This window comes from Notamacropus eugenii, chromosome 1 (assembly GCF_028372415.1).
Source record: "Notamacropus eugenii isolate mMacEug1 chromosome 1, mMacEug1.pri_v2, whole genome shotgun sequence".
In the NCBI taxonomy this organism is placed as follows: Eukaryota; Metazoa; Chordata; class Mammalia; order Diprotodontia; family Macropodidae; genus Notamacropus; species Notamacropus eugenii.
This window is the reverse complement of record NC_092872.1, coordinates 26,148,922-26,156,108: the sequence shown is the minus strand read 5'-3', so window position 1 is coordinate 26,156,108 and position 7,187 is coordinate 26,148,922.

Here is a 7,187-nt window from a genome sequence, read left to right as displayed (position 1 = left end):
AGCAGCGAAGTTACACCCTAATAAGCTGAAATAACTTCTTAAAAATGTGCATGTAGATATTGGCATGGAAAAACAAATTTTCCAAAGAAAATTTTGTCTTAAAAAAATCAAACATTTTTCAAAAACCCTGTCTGTGATATCAAAAGGACTTGTTCCCCACCCTTGGGTTACATCATGTGAAGTTGCTTACAGAATTGCCAAGTATAAAAAGTCTCACTTAGTAAGAGGAACATTGCTACTATCGGTTCACACGCAAAGCAAATTCAAATTGTTCTGTGGCATATGAGATGATACAGAATATGTAACTGCTCCTCTGCTGGAAGACCTTTACAATCAATTCATTGAAAACTACAATCCTCATATTTTATATTGCACGTAGTTGCAGCAACAGATGTAGTTAAAGATGCTCGTATTACAGATGTTTTTGAAATCATATTAGAGTGACTGCTTACTAACTGTGGGATCATCCACAAGTCACTTAATCTCATCAGGCCTCAGTTTCCTAGCCAGTAAAATGAATATTTTGGAATCAATGACCATTGAAATCTCTTACGACTCTAGATACTATGATCCTGATTTGTTACTTAGTAGATGCTGGCAATGCCACTTCAAGAGAAATGTTCAATATAATTAATGGATTTTAAAGAATGAAAGTGATATAGTGTATGACCATAGAACTAGAGTTTTCACTAATAAATCCCCATCTGTATTAGTAGCTATCTGTTATCCGGATATATTATATGCTCCACAAATAATCCTTTGTATGGAAAAATATGGGCAAGGAGCCACCTATATCTTTTCAAGTTGTTATAAAAGCAATCTAATTTATAAAAACAAATTTATTAAAGGAAAAACTTGAAAAACTATATTATAATGTTGGGGCAGAGCATAGGACATTGTTATAAAATATACTGGATTTTTTTGTGTGTGTCAAAGTGTTTTTAAAGGTGTTTGAGCTTTTTAAAAGAAGAAATTAACATTTTTCTTTGTGATAATTACAAAAATGAAACACATTGATGCTATAATAAAAAACTTCCTCCTGAGACTTGTTTATATTAGATACATTTGAATGTCTTAATATGCTCAATATATCAGTGCAGGTTCTCTGATCTAGAAAGATGTAGTGATTGAATTTTAAAAACAGAGCTTTGGGTAATATATTTACAAAAATTACTATTTTGATATGTTTCCCAATTAAAAAAACAACTCCTCTGCAAGTGAAATAGAAAACACTAAAAACATGCTTATTCATCACTTTTCTGGTCCATATAAATAATACTTGTTTTATTTGAAAAACCAGGATATTTAATGATATGAATGGATTAGAAACCTATCTGTTTGCCATGGACAAATATGATACATTTCATCCTACTCTGTCCTAGTAAGTTGATAAGAATTTAAGTGCCTACTGTGTTCCAGGCATTGTGCTAAGTACTGGGGATACAAAGAAAGTTAAAAAAAAAGCCTCTACCTCAAAGAACTCACAATCTAATCTAGACTTGCCTTATAATAGTAAGTTAAAAAAAGCATTTGTATGTGAAGTGTACAAGGTAAAGAGCTCTCTGGTTTTTCAAATGAAATGATAAAAATTTTATAACCATTCATAACATGTTCTTTGTATAAAGCAGGCTTCTTTCTGGCTCTAGCTATTATGAAGACAAAATATTGATCTTAATTAGTGGTTAAAGAGGAATTATGGATAGGAAAATCATCAATGTCACATTTTGAGAAGATTTATGTGGGAAAATAAGCCACATTAATACCATCATTATGGTTGTTTTTATAAATTATAAATATAAAAATGGCACCAAATTTTTAATAATATTAATGTATATATTATGTTGTTTTCATGAAAATAAAATGATATAACTTGTGATTATAGTATTGGAATCTTTACTAACAAAACTCCATCAGTGCTAATAGTTCAAAATGTGAAGCTTTCTGCTATTTGGATATATTATATGTGTTGGATATATCTTATGTGTTAAAGATGTGTTTGTTGGGTTACACAAATAATAAATTCTTAATTTTATTTTAATACAATATAACAAAGACAATTCTTTGAATAGATTTTTTTTTAAAGAAAAGTGGATGGGAATAAATTTTGGAAACCACTGATCTCCTGGATTTTCACTATCACCACCTCCCTATTCCTTTCTTGAATTTCTTACCACCTTGAGCTGATATGGGGTAGGGCCTTACTGACTTTTCTTTTCGTTCACTTACTAGTAAAAAACAATACTCATTCCTTCATTCAGCAAAGATGTATTAAGAACATATTGTGTTTAAAGAGCTCCAACCTCTTAGGTTTGGAACCTGAGAGATTTACTACAAAATGTCTTGGAAGACTTGGTAACAGATGGAAAGGGTGACAGGTTTTATGTGGTACTTGGAGCCAAGAAGACTGGTCTCCAACACTTATTTACCTGTGAGATCCTTGTAAAGTCATTTAATATCAGAGAACATCAGCTTCTTCATTTAGAAGGTGAGGATACCCATATAACCTCTAAGGTCCTTTCCAGTTCTAGTCTAAACCTTTGGTCCTGTAACTCAACTATAGGCATTAGGTCCATTCTTAGCTTCTTCTCTACCTCTTTTTCTGTTTTCCTGAATCTGCTTTCCCCCAACCTTCCATAACAGAAAATGGTATTCTAATGATTAAGGCCTGTACATCTCTCCGTATCTCTATCTATCTGCCACCTAGTTCCCGGAGGATAGGTGAAAAGCCCCTACCCTTGGTTACTGACAGTGGACTCCTAGCGGTCCCACCCTTAACATCAGAAAAGAAAGACGGATTCATCTCTATCTGGGGCCTAAAGCCATCTTCCTGTCTCCTGCTCTGTAGCTTCCATGGAGGTAAAGAAAAACTGAAGCAATTGGTTTATATAAGTTGAGAGAGCTCATTAAGTTTAAAATTCAAATGCAGCAAACTGAATCCATGTTCATTTTGTAAATCAAGTCTTCATTTATCACTTTGCACTGAATCTTATAGCCAGTGATTTAGACCATGACTCTCATCCATTGGCCTTTTAGATGGTGTTGTCAGTTCCTAATTTTGACTCTCAGTTGACTCTCTCTGACCTCATTCCCCAGCACTAGTTCTTTCTAACTCTTTGTCCTTTTTGCCTGGTTCCTATTACAAAGTGTTCCCTTACCTTGATCTATGCTGGAACTTCATTTCTTCTTCCTTTCTCTCATTTTTTTCTATCCACCTTCCCCATTCCCCAAATCAGCAACCATAGACCTTATCTAGTCACTGTCCTTGTCAGATCTCAGATCAAGGGACAGGTAGATGGGCCAATGGACTTTCTATCTAGGGTTTCCAGACTTGTTCTTTTGTCTTTATCTGCAGATCTCCATGATCTGGTTCCCTGGAAGTTCATTTACCCTCTGTCCTATTCTCAACTGCTCTTCCTCAAGCAAGTCCAATTTGCTAGGTTCCTGTAGATTGCTCAAGCCTGGATGGTGAAATCAATTCTTCTACCTATGTCCGATCATAGGTTCCCAAAGTGGGTAATACCACCCCCTAGGGGGTGCTAGAGCAATCCAGGGGGGTGGTAGTCACCTTGAGTGAATAAAAATAATGGGGCAGTGGAAGCATAAGGAGAGAAGAAAAGAGAACAAAATTTTGAAAAAACCATTCATACATGTTTCATCTGTTGTGTAACAGAGTTAAAGTCATAGTGATTATGTTATTTTCCAAATAAACACACAAAATGCAAGTTACAACTGATTAGTGGTCAAGGTCACTGCTAACAGGTCTTAACAAGCAAGTGTTGGTATATTGTTGGGAAGTGTAGCATGCACTGGCAGGAATATGTGCATGTAATGATTTGTTTACAATACAAAACTATCTGGTTACATGATGCAATATTTTTTAAAAATTATTTTATTTGTTTTTAGTTTTCTACAATCATTTCCATGTATCTTAAATTTTTCCCTTCCCTCCTCTTTCATCCCCCCTCCCTCCCCACTCCCTCCCTGAGACAGAGTGTAATCTTATATAGGTTCTACACATACATTGTTATTAAATACATTTTCACCTTAGTCATGTTGCATAGAATTATTAAAATGAATGGGAGAAACCATAAAACAAAAGAAAACATAACACAAGAGAAAATGGTCTCATTCATTCTGCGATCCAGTTCCATAGTTCTTTTTCTGGATGTTTTGCTTCAAGAGTCCATTGGGAATTTTTTAGGTCCTTGCATTGCTGTGAAGGATTAAGTCTACCAGAAAAATTAGTTGCATACTGTGGTTGTTGCTACATACAGAGTTCTCTTGATTCTGCTGTTTTCACTCAGCATTAGTTCATATAAGTCCTTCCAAGCCTCTCTGAAGTCTTCCTGTTCATCATTTCTTATGGAATAATAGTATTCCTTTACATTCATATACTACAACTTGTTCAGCCATTCCCCAATTGACAGGCATTCCCTTGATTTCCAGTTTTTGGTCACCACAAAGAGAGCTGCTATAAATATTTTTGTACATGATGTTATATTACATCATCAAAATTTCTTTTTTTAATGTTTATTTATTTTTAGTTTTCAACATTCATTTCCACAAAACTTTGAGCTGCAAATTTTCTCCCCATCTCTCCCCTCACCACTCCATAATGCCTTACATTCTGATTACCCCTTCCCTCAATATGACCTCCCTTCTATCACACCCCTCCCTTCCCTTATCCCCATCTTTTCTGTTTTCTTGTAGAGCAAGATAGATTTCTATACCCCATTACCTGTATTTCATATTTCCCAGTTGTATGCAAAAACATTTCTCAACATTCGTTCCTAATACTTTGAATTCCAACTTCTTTCCTCCCTCCCCACCCATTCCCACTGAGAAGGCAAGCAATTCAATATAGGCTATATATGTGTAGCTTTGCAGAAGACTTCCACAATAGTCATGTTGTGTAAGGCTAACTATATTTTCCTCCATCTTATCCTGCCCTCCATTTATTCTATTCTGTCTTTTGGCCTTGTTCCTCCTCATAAGTGTTAACTTCTAATTACTTCCTTTCCCCATTTGCCCTCCCTTCTATCATTCCCCCCACTCTACTTGTCCCCTTCATACCAAATTGAGTGAGCATGCTATTTCCTCCTTAAGCCAAATGTGATGAAAGTAAACCTCACTTTTTCCCCTGTCACCTCCTCCCTTTCTCCTCCACTGAATAAGCTTATTCTTGCCTCTTTTATATGTGATAATTTTCCCAATTCCATTTCTCCCTTTCTCCTCCCAATATATTCCTCTCTCACTCCTTAATTTTATTTTTTTACGTATCATCTCTTCTCATTCAACTCACCCTGTGCTCTCTCTCTCTCTCTCTCTCTCTCTATCTATATATATATCTATACATATATATGTATAGATATATATACACACAATATATATGTACATGCACACATGCATGCATGTGTGTGTGTGTATGTGTGTGTGTGTGTGTGTGTGTGTGTGTGTGTGTAATCCCTCCAACTACCCAAATACTGAGAAAAGTCTCAAGAGTTACAAATATTATCTTTCCATGTAGGAATGTAAACAGTTCAACTTTAGAAAATCCTTTATGATTTCTCTTTCCTGGTTGTCTTTTCATCCTTCTCTTGATTCTTGTGTTTGAAAGTCAAATTTTCTATTCAGCTCTGGTCGTTTCATCAAGAATGTTTGAAAGTCCTCTATATCATTGAATGACCATTTTTTTCCCCTGAAGTATTATACTCAGTTTTTCTGGGTAGGTGATTCTTGGCTTTAATCCTAGTTCCTTTGACTTCTGGAATATCATATTCCAAGCCCTTAAATCCCTTAATGTAAAAGCTGTAATAATGTTATTCTGATTGTATTTCCACAATACTTGAATTGTTTCTTTCTAGCTGCTTGCAATATTTTCTCCTCGACCTGGGAACTCTGGAATTTGGCTACAGTATTCCTAGGAGTTTCTGTTTTTAGATCTCTTTCAAGAAGTGATCACTGGATTCTTTCAATATTTATTTTGCCCTCTAGTTCTACAGTATCAGGGCAGTTTTCCTTGATAATTTCATGAAAGGTGATGTCTAGGCTCTTTTTTTGATCATGGTTTTCAGGTAGACCACTAATTTTTAAATTGTCTCTCCTGGATCTATTTTCTAGGTCAGTTGTTTTTCCAATAAGATATTTTACATTATCTTCTATTTTTTCATTCTTTTGGTTTTGTTTTGTAATTTCTTGGTTTCTCATAAAGTCGTTAGTTTCCATCTGCTCAATTCCAATTTTTAAAGAACTATTTTCTTCAGTGAGCTTTTGAATCTCCTTTTCCATTTGACTAATTCTGCTCTTTAAAACATTCTTCTCCTCATTGGCTTTTTGGGCCTCTTTTGCCATTTGAGTTAGTCTATTTTTTAAGGTGTTAATTTTTTCAGCATTTTTTAGGTCTCCTTTAGCAAGCTGTTGACTTGTTTTTCATGATTTTCTTGCATCACTCTCATTTCTCTTCCCAATTTTTCCTCCATCTCTCTTACTTGATTTTCAAAATCCTTTTTGAGCTCTTCCATGGCCTGAGACCATTGCATATTTATTTTGGATGTTTTGCATGCAAAAGGCTTGAATACCTAAATTGTTCCTCCTCATCTGAAAGGATGGAAGAAAATACTTGCTCACCAAGAAAGTAACCTTCTATTATCTTATTCTTTTTCCCCCTTTTGGGCATTTTCCCAGCTTGACTTTTGAGTTCTTTGTGAGGGCCCAATTCAGGGCTGAGATTCAGAATAGCTGCTCAATTCCCCCAGGGGTTTTAGGTAGAGGTCTCCCAGGACTGCCACTCAGGACTGAGACTCAGATCAGCTGCTCAGTTCACCCCAGGGCTCTAGGCAGAGGGTCAAAAATGTAAGCTGCTGCTGCAGTGGCTGCTGCTGGAGGTTCAGATCGAGTTCCCCTCTCCTGTGTGAAGGAGTCCTCCCACTGACCTTTGAAGCTGTCCGTGACATTTGTGGGTTAAGCAATCTGGAAACTACTGCTGCCAGTGGCTCCCTGAAGCCTGTTCAGGGTCCTGTCCCTGTCACATCGGGCTGTACTCTGTGCTTCCTGGGCTGTGCTGCGTGCCCTCCACCGAAACTGTCATCAAAATTTCAATGCAAGAAAAAACCTACAAATTTACAATAAATTGTTAAATTGAGGATGTGTCATTTGAAAAAAAAATTGTAGTTTTTTGAAATGATGCA